Source organism: Ostrea edulis, chromosome 8 (assembly GCF_947568905.1).
Source record: "Ostrea edulis chromosome 8, xbOstEdul1.1, whole genome shotgun sequence".
NCBI lineage: Eukaryota > Metazoa > Mollusca > Bivalvia > Ostreida > Ostreidae > Ostrea > Ostrea edulis.
This window is the reverse complement of record NC_079171.1, coordinates 72,499,810-72,516,393: the sequence shown is the minus strand read 5'-3', so window position 1 is coordinate 72,516,393 and position 16,584 is coordinate 72,499,810. Positions and strand designations below refer to the sequence as shown.

At 35.3% G+C, this 16,584-nt stretch overlaps 1 protein-coding gene across 1 annotated transcript in view; it reads right to left on the bottom strand.

The window, feature by feature from the left end:
* The window catches only part of LOC130049293 (leucine-rich repeat-containing protein 70-like), a 1,034,056-nt gene that overhangs the window by 499,399 nt on the left and 518,073 nt on the right, over positions 1-16,584 (bottom strand). The gene's annotated exons all lie outside the window — the stretch shown is intronic.

The window sequence follows — 16,584 nt, the reverse complement described above, 5'->3', positions numbered from 1 at the left end:
TTGGTGATTCATAGACTGAACACCTTGTTTAGATCTGCTTAATATTAATTACCGGTATTATATAATGAGACTCCCCCCGGAAAATTGGCTATATATAGTAAGCCCCCCTCCCCCGGAGGAGTCTGGCAATATAGTTAGACCCCCCACACCCACACCCACCCCACACTTATCAATAGTGAGCCTCCCTCCTTCGTGATTGGTCTGGATTTCCATCGGAAGACTGGCTATGGTATTTAGTGAGTCACCCCCTTTGAGGGGTGGCTATATCCCCTAGCCCTAGTAGTGAAACTTCCCTACAATACACATACGTGGTTGGTTGCAATTTCATTAATATCTTTGATATATTGATTAAAGGGGTAAATTCTTTTGGCAGTCGTTCAACTACTGAATTGAATGCTCATTGCGCTTATGAAGGATCATTTTTTAATAAGATGCATTTTGCTATATAGCCAAATTTATTTAGGGGTAATACTGATAGTTAGCCAGGTTTCCGGTGGATGTGGTAGGGTTGCTTTATAGCCAGAATTTCGGGGTGGGGGGGGGGTAAATAGCTTGGGGGAAAAGCTATTCTTGTACTCTGTACAAGGACACAATGCATGAGCAGACGAATACATTTACTGTATATGTACATTTTCAATATCCACTCTTCGTCTTTTCATCAGACCTTATTTTTATTTGATATTATTGTGTAACACAGGACATATTATAAAATCCAACTTATACTGTGACATAGAAAATGTTAAAAACGGATATTGAACCAGTATTCGTGATTCGATGAAAGACTCTATATTGTCGAATGATAAATGAACCTTTTTCACAATTTATGTCGGGGAAAAAAATAGGAGTTTTTCCTTACTTTTATACCAAACACATAAAAAAAATATAGTTTAATCTCAATTTAAAAGGACTTTCATACAATGATAGACGATTAATAAAATGGTAAATAGAAACGTTTTAAATTTTCAACCTAGGACGTAAATATCCATCTGGATCCTCCATTATCCTAAATTCTCTGAAAGTAATTACTAAATGGCTAGGCATAAAGCAGATTTTCCGGAGGGTGAACCTACTGAAGGGGGTATACGCTACAACACCAGGTGTCTCATCCCATGCCCCACCAGGGCTTAACCATGGACGCACTGAAGGCATAACGTCGGACTATTCAGACCCATTGCCTCTGAGGATTGGTACACGTCCTCCAACCCTTGCATCCACTCCTTGGTAGAACATCAAATACCTTTAATTAATATAACTTATGATCAAATATATAGGTTACAATGTGACACTTCAAACCGAGGCTCTTCTTCGGATATGAAGGTCATTGAAATATGAAAATATTCATTGCTAAACACAACCTCGTGCACTGGCCGAGAAGCCATATCGTCTGATATATATAAAAAAAAAAGTTCTTTTAAAGGTACCAACTTTCCGGATAATATTTTGTGATAAACTGAAGTAAAACAATGCATAAAAGACTGGGATTTTATTTCAATAAACACATGTAAATTATAGCGAACAGGACTATTCCGTATACCAAAGTAAAGACCCTCCCCCCCTTTACTTTAGTATCCGGAATAGTCCTGTTTGCTGTAAAGGGGGATACTGTAAAATAAAAATTGTTGGGTTTTGTTTTGTTTTTTTGAAAATGGTTGAAATGCTTGAGTTTCCTGTGCTCTCAATCAATCGCCAGACTAAATGTAGTGACTTTCGGGTAATATATCACGTTTAAACACTCTGTAGTGAGTTTCCCGTGTGTGTTCACATGAGTCATGTGACACCGTGTCGTAGGTATCCGGTGTAAATTCAATATTTTTAGAGACGGCTTTTCTATATTTCAAGTATCAGAACAATATACAGATGTCCCACATTACGTAAAAATGAATTTATATTCTGGTTAGCATAACTAGAACATAGTGTAGTGAGTTTCAGGTGTAAAGTCTTGTGTAGTGAGTTTCGGCATTATGCACGTATGTGTGTGTGTGTGTGTGTGTGTGTGTGTGTGTGTGTGTGTGTGTGTGTGTGTGTGTGTGTGTGTGTGTGTGTGTGTGTTTGTAAGCCCTGTCAATTGAACCAGTGAATAAGAAGGCACACGTGTAAATCAACACGGGGTCGGTCAAAGGAACACGAAAATGGTGGTGTTCAGTTGGATTTTTATAAAAATCAGCATAAAATCATTAAATAGTTCATCTACCATCAAAATCCTGAAGTGTTTACTTAACAGGATTTATGAGATGTGTGTAACAGGTGTGTAAAGATTTAGCACTCGTCCATCTTTTTTCCTTGCGAGCATGGCTTACACACTTTCGAAGTGCGCATGCTCTGTTTTGAATGACGTAATTTGTGATGTCATCATAATGGAGTTTTCCAGGGAAAGAAGTTGGCCCATCTGAGGTAAGTAAACATGGTTGAAAGAAAATTTTTGCATATTAACAATGAGTTTTTTATTAGATAGACTGATTAAATGGTGTTTCATACCGATCGTGTTATGTACAAGCGACAGAGTACCCGAGTTACTGAAAATTCCGATGATGAAAGTGATATATCTAGTACGTGAACTGTTTGGGGTTTTTTCTAAAATTTAATCTTTGCAGTTAATGTACTCTGTATACTAAAAATTCATATTGATTTTGGATAGAATTTCACATTTAAAAACAAATAGATATGCGCCAAGTCCTTAGGAATCAACCCCACCCCCACCCCTCCACACGGGACTTTTTTTTGGATGATTGGACCGTATCCCCCTTTTCATCTGTCTCCCTACTTTGAAGTTTTTTTCCCAACGCCATGACATAAATAGATAAATAAATAAAATGCAAAAATAAAAACGAAAGATATATATGTATTCGGATTGGCATGTTCCACTTTGTCCGGGTTGAAATCCCCGAGGATGCAAATGTACATTACGCCGCACTGTTTGCAGTACGCACATGGTACAGGTGTACCACATAGGTATGTAGCTACTAAGACTATAAACCAAACAGAATATCATATGTAAAACTATTACTCTGAATGCATTTTACTTGTTTACAATGTAGCCTGTCGGGGTGTGGTGCATGTCACACGCGTTGTTTACACGTGCACTTTAGGTGGCAGTGGAGGAAATTCGAACCATGTATGGATTATTGTCTCCTGATAACTTTGGCAGTTAACTTTTGATTTCAATCTACTTTTTAAGAATAATATAACCCTCGCTAATCATTGCCAAGCTGCATTTCGATCTTGGCAGAATGATCTTCAGCTACAATTCAAAATTAAGGGGTGATGTGTACTGAGTTTTTCTTGATTGTTTACATCTGTGACTGTTTATGTGATGTATCAGCTGATCAAGCTGTACAGTGTCATGACATATAGTGGCATAGCTTCCATTTATGTACTTGCGCATCATTTTGTCAGAAGAAGAAAATTCTAAAATGATAATTAAGATTTTTAACATATATATGAATATACATGTATGTGTATGTTTGATTTTAGTATAATACCTGTAGAGAATATTTCAGTAGTATGAAGTGCCACACATTTAGACGCATGCATGTGGTGTTTAAAGGTCTCATCTGAAAGACCAGCAACTTTCTCTTTTGAATGCTAAATATGATGATGGAGCATTCACCTCACTATCTACATTTTCACCCTAAATAAAGTACAAGCATGGCTCGAAACCATGATTTCTTGATCCTGTTACCAGTCTTCACGAAAAACTTTGTAAAGCACAGGCCCTTCGGGCCTCCCAGTATAATAATTGTGCAAGCCCGAACAATATTTTGCAGGCCCAAAATGTTTATTTTCTAATTTGATCTCTTGTTATTTGCTGATTCTACTCTATGCACAGTTTTTTTACTGTAGGAAAATACAGGTCAAGATGATCATAGTTAAAGAACAACTGACATTAAAAGGATTATATTATTTTTCAACATATTAATCCAGTATATGCGAAAGTTTTTGGACCACACAGGACATTCGGTCCAGTGTAATCAATGAACACACCGGACCGAACCAAATTTTGTCAGACCGAAAAACCTAATGTAAAAAAGTGAAACACGTGAAAATGCAAAACCAAGGGAATCTTATTTATTATACTAGTAATACTATTCCAGGAATCCTTCCCGTATAATACTTTAGACAGTCCATGCGGTTTTAATCAATTCATTTACGTATTTGGATGTGTGCTATTTTTTTTACTTATAACAAACTCCGCATCAAGATAGTAAAGCTCAAAACCGGACATTGAGACATCTGACATTCCGATCCGGTGTAAAAAATGATGCATCGGACCTGAGGCACTGCACATCGGTCAGGTCCGACGGTCCGATGTCTTTCGCATAGACTGATTAATCTCGCAGATACATCAGCAGCTCATGTTCAACTCTGTTTTGTATACACCACGTACAAAACATTTTTTAAATGTTAGCCAAGGCCTACCCTCGCAGTGTTCGAAATTGGTTTAAAACTTGGTATAGACCACAGGTCTATGCCAAAATAAGATGACTTAGACCTCATCGAATTGGCATAGACCACAACATTGAAAAAATAATAACACAAATTTAAAACATTTTCATTTACTTCTAATATACTTAGAAAGTGTATTTTCTTTCCATTTCTGTAATATCATCCTTTCCTCATAATGTTTATCAGACGTCGACTGACCATGCAAGGCCCTCTTGGATAACTTTATTGCTTTAAATCTAGAAAATTGGCATAGACAATTTGGTCTATCTCAATTACAGTTGGCATAGACCAGTGCCATTTGACATAGACTCGGTCTATGGTTAATTTTGAACACTGTCCTCGGTCCAATGGGGCATGAATTTTCGTTTTTTTCTCCTCGTACGACAGTTTTTTTGGGGTTTTTTTATCGGATGGTTGTGATTGTGAAATACGCTTGGGTGGTTTTGAATTTCCCGGACGAGCCCCCTCCCTATACTTCAGAAAAGGCAGCATGGTTGATAATTTTTCTATGCGAAATTTGACTACTAAGTCATGACATTTAGTCTGAGTCAGTCTCACGCTTTATTTGTAATATATACAGAACATATAAGAAAACATTTACAGGCCCATCGGACTCCAGGGTTTAATATTTTAAGAAGCCCGATCCCGATTTTACTGGCCTCGGGCATCAGGCCACTGGTTAATGTCGAAGACTGTGTTACCACTGAGCTACCATGACCAATTTTTATACGCCCGTCTTAAGACGGGACGTATTATGGTATGGCGTGTCTGTCCGTCCGTCTGTTAGCTTTTTCGTGTCTGACTCGTAACTTAAATACTACAAGGCCTAGAATCATCAAACTTTGTCTGTAGATACATCTTGGGTAGAAGGTGTGTCGCACATTAAAACCAGGTCACTGTGACTTTTCATTAAGAAGATATGGCAATATATGGCAAAAACTTGTCCGGCTCATAACTTGAAAACTATTAGACCTAGAATCACCAAAATTGGTCAACTAATGCATCTTAGGTAGAAGGTGTGTCGCATCCTACTTTAAGGTCACTGTGACATTTAATTAAGGTGATATAAAAAAAAATGTTTTAATGGGTACTATCTATACTGTTAACAATATGTGACGGGCGTATCATGTGCCATGGCAGTGCACTTTATTTAACATGAATTCATAGCTAAAAAAAAATTATTACTAATTTTTTGGTTAATTCCATAAATATATTATTCCGCTCTCTAGACACAATTCTGGGTTACCCCCCTGCCTTTGGGGGTATAAGCACCTCATTTCTTTCAGAATGGCACAATGTCAGGAGAGCTTTTGTTATTTGTTATACTCTTAATGTTGATGGCATGCATCTATGAACAACAGGATAATTTTTTAGATTATTATTTCTGATATCATATTTGTAAATTGTTTATGAGGGGTTATTAAAAGTTTGTGGACAAAAGGACGCACTTATTAAAAATTCAGAGTTATCGTAAGTGAAAAATATAGGAGATGTGTAACAAGATTGTATATTTGAAGATTTTAATTTTAATTAATTTTTATAAGTATTGATTTCAGATACATGTATGACATTGCATGCTTGGGGGGGGGGGGGGGGGGGGGGGGCTACAGTTAGATAATATTCTGGTCAGCACATTCGATAAACTACATGGAATTCATTAAATCACTTCTTTTTCTTTCAGTGGTCTTCAACTTTTAATCTCCAAGAAGGAAATGTAATTAAAAGATGAATAAAGTATCCCTAAGAATACCAGAAGAAAGGCTATGTGTTGAGAAAAACAGCCCTTCCTCAGTACCTCAGAACTAGATGATAGCCCTTAATTGTTACTTTATGCTGAATATGACACAGTATAGAAGATCTGATCATGAAGAAGTAACACCATTGATACACTTGCCAACTGCCAAAATTACTTTCTGATAGTATGACGAGATTAGAAGATATCATGTTGTAGTCATGACACAAACTGCAAAATCAAAGAATTAATTGTCTTCCCCAGAGGATGAACAGAGCAAGATGGCTTCACATGGATAACATTTCCTTTCGAGTTTTGAAATTAGTAAGTATACAAAATATTTTAGGCCACATAGGGCCAAAAAAAAAATGTTTGTTTTAGGTCGCCTCTGATTTTTAAAAAAAGGGTTGGTAGGTAGGTTTATTTTATTTTGTTTTTAAATATTTTTTTTTATAAAAATAAATAAGTGCCTTCGAATCAATGAAAATTTTATAGTTAAAGTTGTAATATAATGTGTTTAACAGATAAAAAATGGGTTCAGAGCACAATGTTTAATTGACAAAATACACAGTATGTGATGGAGTTTTAATATTACAATTATAGATGTCTTGGCATTTCAGGTAATAGTTCGTATATCGATGAATTGAAATCGGAAAATTGAAAAAAATTAATAGGGTTGGTGGATATATTTAGGGTCGGGCAAGCGACCTGAAACAAACACATTTTTTATTTTGGCCTAGTCATAAAATTATTTTTTAGATTTTCATCTTTGTTTGGAAATAAAAATGGACAGGTGGTTGGAGTTTATTTTTATGCCCCCCTTTGAAAAAGAGGGGGCATATTGTTTTGCACCTGTTGGTCGGTCTGTCGGTCGGTCTGTAGACCATGTGTTGTCCGCTCAATATCTTGAGAACCATTCACTTGATGATAATGATATTTCATATGTGGGTTAGCAGGGTTTGACATTTACTTTCTTGAGCACTAGACCAGTCGGGCTACTTCAAATAATATTTACTAGACCTGACCTTACATCCACTAGCCCTGACCAACTTTCCAGAGAAAAGAAACCCTGATGGTTTCTCCATATTTAAGTACTTAATTCAAATGACAAACGTTAAGTTTAAACTAAAACATACTTAATTGTCTCAAAAACATCTTTAGTCTCGTCATTCAATTTGGTGCTTTTATTTTCAAACTTCCCAATCTACTCCTTTTTTTTTCTCGGAACATCCTTCCTTGAGGACGAGAAGTCGAGACATTCCCGCACATGTGTCAACAACGAAAAATGGCTATTTACGATTTAATTTATTCATTTGATACAGGCAACGAAATTAAGGGGAAATACTCGCTAAATGCGAGTTAAAAATTGAATTTGCAAGTAAAAAATCACAAGTGATCGCAACTTTTTGCGAGTGAAAAAACCCCAATCTTTTTCCCGGATTTCCTCGGTTTATTGGCTGTACTTTGAAGTTTACAATAATCTTGTCTTGTGCATAGAAACTCTTTACAGAATGAATATACAAGTATTGAAAAAGTAAACGTGGATCGAATAAATAACTAAGGCCAAGGTCATCTCAGTCGATGGCCTACTTCATACACACTTCGGATGTCTCAGAGACGTCTGATTTAAATAGCAAGCATATTGATCTCGTCCGTGTCTATATAAAACAACACATGACAGTGTGTCACCATTTCACGCGGTGTCCTTCTGTACTCTATAGTCAAACACTTCGAGTTCGCGGGGTTTTCTTTTCAACTAGAATTTTTTTAGATGAAATTTCCAAAAGTTTTGAACATATAGTTTAAATTGGCGCAAACAGTCTTCAAGATTTCAATCCACATGATGCTGTTAATAGGTGGTAGATCTCTGGACAGCGAGTACGCCGCACAAGTGTACCATATGACCCGCACCATGTATGTTGTCTGATAATTCATTGAATTTTAAATGAAAGAATTCGCAATCTTATTTTTATTATTGCACTTTAAAGGAGATTTTAAAAGATTTTCCCAAAATTTTGATAAAGAGACATGCTTGTTTTCTTAAATTCATGTAAAACAGTAATCGATTGAAAAATGCTAGTAAAAGCTCAATTTTGCTAGTTGGAAAATAATCCACTAGCTAAAATTTGCTAGTGGTGAAAAAAGTTAATTTCAATCCCTGTGATAGACACTTTCTTATATTCAATTAAAATAAACTGGGTTTTTTTTCAAATGAAAATAAATTCAGTTTATATATATTTATCCGAAATATAACTTGACACCCATTAACAGAGTAAATGTCGTAAAACATCACTTCCGACGGCGACTATGTATTCGAACTAAAAATAGAGATTTTGTCATCACGCGGTTCAAAATTGCTCGCAAACTCTTTACAGTTATTTTTTAAAGTTAAAAATAAGATATCTTATGGTTTAAAATAAAGTTTCTTGTTTATTTTATCAACATGACCAGTCGGACTAGTAAATCGACATTTTACCCGACCGGACCTATCATTTAGTAGACTCGGTCGGTCGGACGTGCCTTAGTGTCAAACCCTGGTTAGTTATGAGTAGAAGAGGATCCTTATTGTTTTTCAGGTCAAAAGGTCAAAGGTCAAGGGTCAATCTACTCTGGACATAGGAATATAATGTCCGCTCAATATCTTGAGAACCCTTTGCTTGAAAGACATCAAACTTGGCACACTGGTACATCCTAAGAAGTAGATGACCCCTATTGATTTTAAGGTCATATGGTCAAAGGTCAAGGGTCAAACTGTGCATGGGAATATACTGACCATTCAATGTCTAGAGAACCCTTTGCTTGACAGACATCAAACTTGGTACACCAGTACATCTTCAGAAGAAGATGACCCCTATTGATTTTGAGGTCACATGGTCAAAGGTCAAGGGTCACACTGGACATAGGAATATATTGTCCGTTTAATATCTTGAGAACCCTTTGCCTGACAGACATCAAACTTGTTACACTGGTACATCTTCAGGAGAAGATGACCCTTAATGATTTTGAGGTCACATGAGCAAAGGTCAAGGGTCAAACTGGACATAGGAATATACTGTCCGTTCAATATCTTGAGAACCCTTTGCTTGACAGACATCAAACTTGGTACACTGGTACATCTTCAGGAGAAGATGATCCCTATTGATTTTGAGGTCACATGTTTAAAGATCAAGGGTCAACCTGGACATTGGAATATACTGTCTGCTCAATATCTTCAGAACCCTTTGCTTGACAGACATCAAACTTTAAATAGTACACTGGTGTATATTCAGGAGAAGATGACTCCTATTGATTTTAAGGTCACATGGTCAAAGGTCAAGGGTCAAACTGGACATAGTAATATACTGTCCACTCAATATCTTGATAACCCTTTTACTTGACAGACATCAAACTTAGTACACTGGTACATCTTTAGGAGAGGATGACCCATATTGATTTTGAGGTCAAAAGTCAAAAGTTGAACTGGACATAGTAATATATTGTCTCCTATATTTTAAGAATTATTTGTTTGATTGACACGTACCAAACTTGGTACACTGGTACAGCATAAGGAGTAGGTGACCCCTATTGAATTTTAGGTCACATGGTCAATTCACTCTTGACATAGGAAGATATTGTCTGCTCAATATTTTGAATTGATGATAATACTATCAATTAAATGAGGTGTGTGTATAACCCTTTTCAATTTTGCACCATGGGGGGCATATGTGTTTTACAAACATCTCTTGTTTTTTTTTTTCAGAATATATATTTCACGTTCATTATTCTCACATGTTGCTGTAGAGTGTAGATTACATCATTTTTTTTACATTGTTTTCTTTGGACAGAAAATTTCCATACAGCAATATTATAATTGTTGTTGAGTGATTTTGAAGTACATTTTCATGTAACACTGAAGTTGAACATTCTTTTTCCCTGTTGTCCGTCTGTCTGTAAACTTTCACATTTCTGACTTCTTCTCAAGAACCACTGGGCCAATTTCAACCTAACTTGACAAAAAGCATCCTTGGTGAAGGGCTTTCAAGTTTGTTCAAATAAAGGGCCACACCCCCTTTCAAAAGGAAGATCTAATTACAAATTGCAAAAATAGGGTGGGGTCATTTAAAAATCTTCTTCTAAAGAACCACTGGGCCAGATGATGTGAAAGTTACATGAAAGCTTCCGGACAAGTGTAGATTGAAGTTTGTTCAAATCATGACCCCCTGGAGTAGAATAGGGCCACACTAGGTGATCAAAGTTTTACATGTACAAATATATAGGGAAAATCTTCACAAGAAGTAGGAAAATGACAAGGCCAGTAAAATACAAATTTACGTAAAGGCTTCCTGAAATAGTGCAGATTCAAGTTTGTCATAATCATGCCTCCCAGGGAAGGTTGGCCGAGGCCACAATAGGAGATCAAAGTTTTACATTCAAATAAGTATAGAGAATTTTCAAGAACCATTAGGCCAGAGCAGTTTACATTTACATGAAAGCTTCCTGACATACAGCTCTGTAGTGCAGATTCAAGTTTGTAAAAATAAAATTTCCAAAAGGTGTCGCTGTGTTTGGTGTAATTTTTGTTCGTTCTGCACAAACTAGCTCATTCAGCTTGACACAGCCTAGGTAATTTACAGCTGATCATTTGATAAACACTTACTTTGTAGAAATAGAAATTATGATTTTTATCTATTTATACATTTATTGCTATTTCTATGAAGACCTTTTACTAATCACTTCTCTAAATATTTTTGCAGATTTGTCAGAATGTTATGCATCATTATCAACAGAAAAGAACTTCATAGGTAGACCAAAGCTGACATGGGATGAGATCCTAGAACAAGACCTAGAGTTTACAGGATTGGATAGGATCAATCCACTGGGTCGCCAAGTGTGGAAGTACAAACTTCAACCTCGACAGGACAGCCAGGCCTCACCCTTGCAAAAAGATTAATTTGGCCTGGATAGTCAAAATGAGTGATGATGATTGATATCAAGGTCTGACACTGGAAGCTCAGTAAGGGTAGATGCTGGCAATGGAGCTGTTTAGCAATAAAACAAACAAGTTTAACATTAAACATGTTTGTATACTTTTTTGGCTCACCTGAGCCAAAGGCTCAAGTGAGCTTTTCTGATCACCTTTGCCTGTCGTCTGTCTGTTTATAAACTTTTCACATTTTCATTTTCTTCTCCAGAGTGAACCACTGGGCCAGTTTCAATCAAACTTGGTATGCATCATCAATAGATAAAGGGTATTCAAGTTTGTTCATATAAAGGGTCATGCACCCTTCAAAAAGGAAATAATCATGGAAATGCAAAAATAGGGTGGGGTCATTTAAAAAACCTTTTCAAGAACCACTGGACCAGGAAGGTTGAATTCACACGAAAGGTTCCTGTTTTGTGCAAATCATGGTCTCTGGGGGTAGGGTGGGGTCACAATAGAGAATCAAAGTTTTACATTCATATATAGTGCATATTCAAGTTTGTAAAAAGCTCACAGGGGTAGGGTGGGGGTCACAATAGGGGATTTAAGTTTTACATGTGAAATATATACAAGGAAAATCTTTTAAAATCTTCTCCTCAAAAACTAGATGCAGAACCGTAGCTCTTTGAAAAGAGAGCTTCAGATGAACCCCTTATAAAAAAAAACTTCAATTTATGGCAGAGAAAAAAAGTGCATGTTTAAGTCCCTCTATCACTGCATTCCTGCATCACTGTCTCATGAATTTAATATTAAATAATTCCCAACATATTTTCCCACTATACTTGTTTCCAAACATACTTTCAAATATTTTCTAAACCCACATATAACCCCAAAACAGCTTCAAGTGATTTCAATTTCTTTGTTGATGTAGCCATGTTAAGTAGGCAGTCAATTTGAACCCCAGTTCATTTCCATACTCATACTCATTTTGAAACATAATGTCTGTGTGAACTAATATCCTCACAAATATTTTTACTGAAATATTTAGGATGAAATCATCCCAGTTGGGTTAAATACTTATTATTCAAATACTGTAGGTTTGAATATTGAACTAATCTCACAGCTTTCTTAAGTTTGGTCCCCATCCCCACCAGTCTGTTTTTACGCTTAACTATTGAAATGGGGTGTAAGGGATCAGACTAGGCTTTTATAGCATTATCAATTTTCAAAAGCTTTAGAAAAATTATACAATTTTAGGTCACTTGAGTAAACTCAGATGACATATTGCTATTGATCTGCATCTGTTGTAGTCCGTCGACATTAACAATTGAACATTTTTAACTAAATTCTATAACTGAAAGATGAAGATACCGCACAGCGATCAATCTACGATTCAAATAACGGAATTATTTTCAAATTTAGTATGAAGCACACAAATTTACATTAAACCTTCTTGACATAGTGCATATTCAAGTTTGTTCAAATCATTTCCCCGGGAGTTATGGTGTGGTAACAATAGGGGGTCAAAGTTTTATATGCTAGCTGATATAAAGGAAAATTCTTTAAAGATATCTCTTGAACTATTTAAGCTAGGTCTTTCATATCTTGTATATACAATTTTTATGGCAAAACAAATCTGACCTATTCAGTATGTCCTGAACTACATTGTGTTTAAGGCAGATCTTTCATATATATTATATATTATGAATTTCTTATGATAAAACCTTTCATCTTGTTGAGGAGCCTCTCACCTCTGGTTGGCGCGGGTTTGAATCCTGCTCGCACCGGTAATTGAGAAAGTTTCCCAGTTTACTCTCGGAAGGTCGGTGGTCTCTTCCCAGGTACATTGTATCTGGGTTCTCTCTTCCACCAATAAAAACTGGGCACCACCAGATAACTGAAAAATTGTTGAGTGTGGCGGAAAACAGTTAAAACAATCAATCATATTATGTTATTTGACCTTGTGACCCTGAACTCTGAGTTTGACATACTTTTAAGAAAGTATAACGTATTAAGTATATCCAGGACTATTTTAGATAGGGCTTTTATGTTTTGTATATTGATTACGTATGGCAAGGTCTTTCATATCATACCAAGACCTACGACTTTTTACCTTGGTCTTATCCAGAACAGCAATATCATGCTAGTCATATCTTTGTCTTATATGATTTCATTTTAGTAATGTTGTGTTCTTTAGAGCTAGGTTTGGGTCACATTATTCATGAGAATAAAGATTGATAAAATAGCATTTAAAAATCAAAACAGCAGGGCCAAGATGACTCAGGTGAGCGATGTGGCCCATGGGCCTCTTGTTGATTTTGATATTTCTACCTATATCATTTGTATGAGAAATGGAACTCCTTTTTTTCTTTTACAAATACATGTATTATCATATGGATCCATCTTTGTTGATTATTTAATCAAAGGACATATTCAATTCATTCAATGTATTAAATGTAAATTTATGGATATGTCTGTGGTTGAATTACTTATGTATGTATGTATACATTTTTCTCGCACATGCAATTACATATATGATGTATATATATTTACTAATTGTACATGTAATATCCCCTGTTATATAATAAAATATATGACTGAGAATAAAAGACCTGCTGTTTTCATTGCTACCATGAAACATTAAAAGATTAGAATAATTCAAATATCTTAATGAATTCTATAACATATGAATTTGATATTTGTATATGATTGTCTCACTGGTGTTCAATGTGAACTTTGGTTTATTGTTTCAGTTTGCTCGATCTTTATATCAAATTAAAATTTAAGACAAATAAGGAATTATTTCCGAAATTGGTTAATATGGTACATTGTAGTAAAATAATCAAGAGTTTATTCATATGAGATAGCTAAATTTCACATGAATAACCAGTGACTGATTCTTGATTGTCAACATTTTCACCGAACAGTTCAGAAATTATCATGGTACATGTACATACTATTAGGGGATCATAAAATTCCTTAAAGAGTGACAAATTTTTAAATATCACCTTTTCAAGGAGAAAAATCCTCTTACGTATATGAATACTATGAAGAGATTAAAAGAGAGGTGGCTAGATCACTTGTATGGTGAGATTCATTTGTGGCAAGAACTGGTATGATGTCTTGAGTCAGAAAGCACTGGAATCCACTAGGAATAGTTTTAGATCTATGGAGCGCCAAAATAACAAACTCAGATATTTGAAGATATCTTTAATTATTTGAAGATATTATTAATTCATTTCATGCACGCAACATTGCAATCAAAGATCTCTTCAAATAATTAATGATATCTTCATTTGAATTGAATTATTGATATCATTATTTATTCCGCTGAATTGATGCACACAATAACTTAATTGTTGCTCTCCTCAAATGAATTATAATTTAATGATACCAACAATAGAATTAATGCATGCTACAATTCAATTGAAGAGAGCAATAATTCATTAATGCTAACATCACTTAATGTGCGCAATAAATGGATTATTGCTCTCTTCTATTGAATTAATGATATCATTAATTAAATTGATGCGTGCAATAATTATATTAGTGAGAGTAATTATCTAATTGAGATATAATCCTTAATTAATTCGACATATTCACAACTGAATGAATTATTTCTTTAATTGAATTGTTGCTCTCTTTTTAAAAACAAAACAACGATGTGCGCATTAATTACTTATGAAATAGCCCTGTATATATAATTAAAAAGATCTATTGAATTAAAAGAGATAATCAAGTCATTCATACAGAGCTCTAAATTAATTTTTGCAAGCAATATTTCCACCACATGGATATTATTGGACTTCAATTATTTGAGCTTATGTAAAACATTAAGATTTTAAAAATCATCCTGGTGAATTTGTATTACAAAAGTCATGAGAGGACACGTCCAGTTTTTGAACAAACACAGAAAGTAATGTATTCCCTTGAATTTGGTCATCCCTGTCCTCAGTGTGTTTCAGACGTGTTTAGTGGGAGGGGGGGGGGGTCCAACACGTTTAGCGATATTTAGTTGTTGGCATGTGGCGGGAGCGAAACCAGGAATTATCCAAGGGGAGGACGTAATGAGTGCCTAAAGCACGAAATCTCTAAACAAAAATATCTAAGATGAAGGAAAATCGTGATTTTTGGGGGTTTTCTATTACAAATTTGTCCTCATATTTCAAAGTGAGATGATAGTCAAAATTGACATAATTTCCATGTACATATCATAAACATGTAGATATTTTTGTAACAGTATATGAAGGAATCTGGAGCAAATCCTGATTCTGAAGTTATATAAACTGGTGTTATACACCGGATTTTCAAACAATTTATGGTTTTTGCAACGTTTGATTAAAGTTTTCTGTAAGGCCACATCTATGTAGTTACATTTACACAGAATGTTCATGAAAATGTTACCTTTTGGAGTGGAATTAAGATATCGCGTAACATTTTTTTTTTTTACAAAGATATCTAATTTTTATCTATATCAAAAGTCAACAAAAAACTTAAAAGTAATACAAAAAATGTATATAATTATTAATACTTGTTTTTAAATCTTTTAGGCACTGTATTATACAGAATTTTGATTTTATTTATCATACTTTTTGGTTGAATTACTACCGAGTCTGGCTCGTACAGCATGTATTGACAAACGAGGGAGTCTATAATCATAGAAGTATATATATATATATATATATATATATATATATATATATATATATATATATCAATCAGGGAAATCGTTGTGGCCGAGTGGACTTACGCACTGGTTTGACAATCTTGCTTGGCGGTGGGTGCCGTACGTCGCTGGTTCGACCCCGGGCTGGGGCGAAAATTTTCAGTACCTAGTTGTGATTATTTAGTGTTTTATATATATATTATATATATATATATATAATGATAATGATTATAAGTTATTATTACAATTAAAGTTATCATTATGGACACTACTACCCCTCCCCCGACCGGTCGCGGTAGCTCAATGGTAGAGAGTTCGCTTCGTAACCGGGAGGTCGTGAGTTCAAGCACCGTTCATTCGCAAACCCAATTTTAAGACGTTGAAATTGGTAGTGATTGCTCCTTCGCCAAACGCTCGACATTTAGAAGTGAGAATCACGGATCTTTTAGATGTGACCTTATAAACGTAGATCCCTGGTCGTACATGTAGTAGGTGTTCGCACGATATTTCAAAGAACCCTCGCTGCTACGACCTTGAACCCTATGGATACATTGGATAGGTACTCCGCTTAAAGCTGGTTACGTCTCAATATGAATAAAATATTCTCGACGGGACGTAAATTATATAAGCAATCAATCATCCAATCAATACTATCCCCCCCCCCTTTTTTTGTTGTTGATTTTCTTAAGGCGATAATTTCAACGAAATGTGTGGATTCCCTGTCTATCCCATCCCAATTTCCATTTATGTAATCGTTTCACACTTTTTTGTAAGTTTTAGAGATTGGCCTTATGTATTTAGCGTGGTGAGAATGATTGTTTGGATGTTTCAAAGTGTTTGATT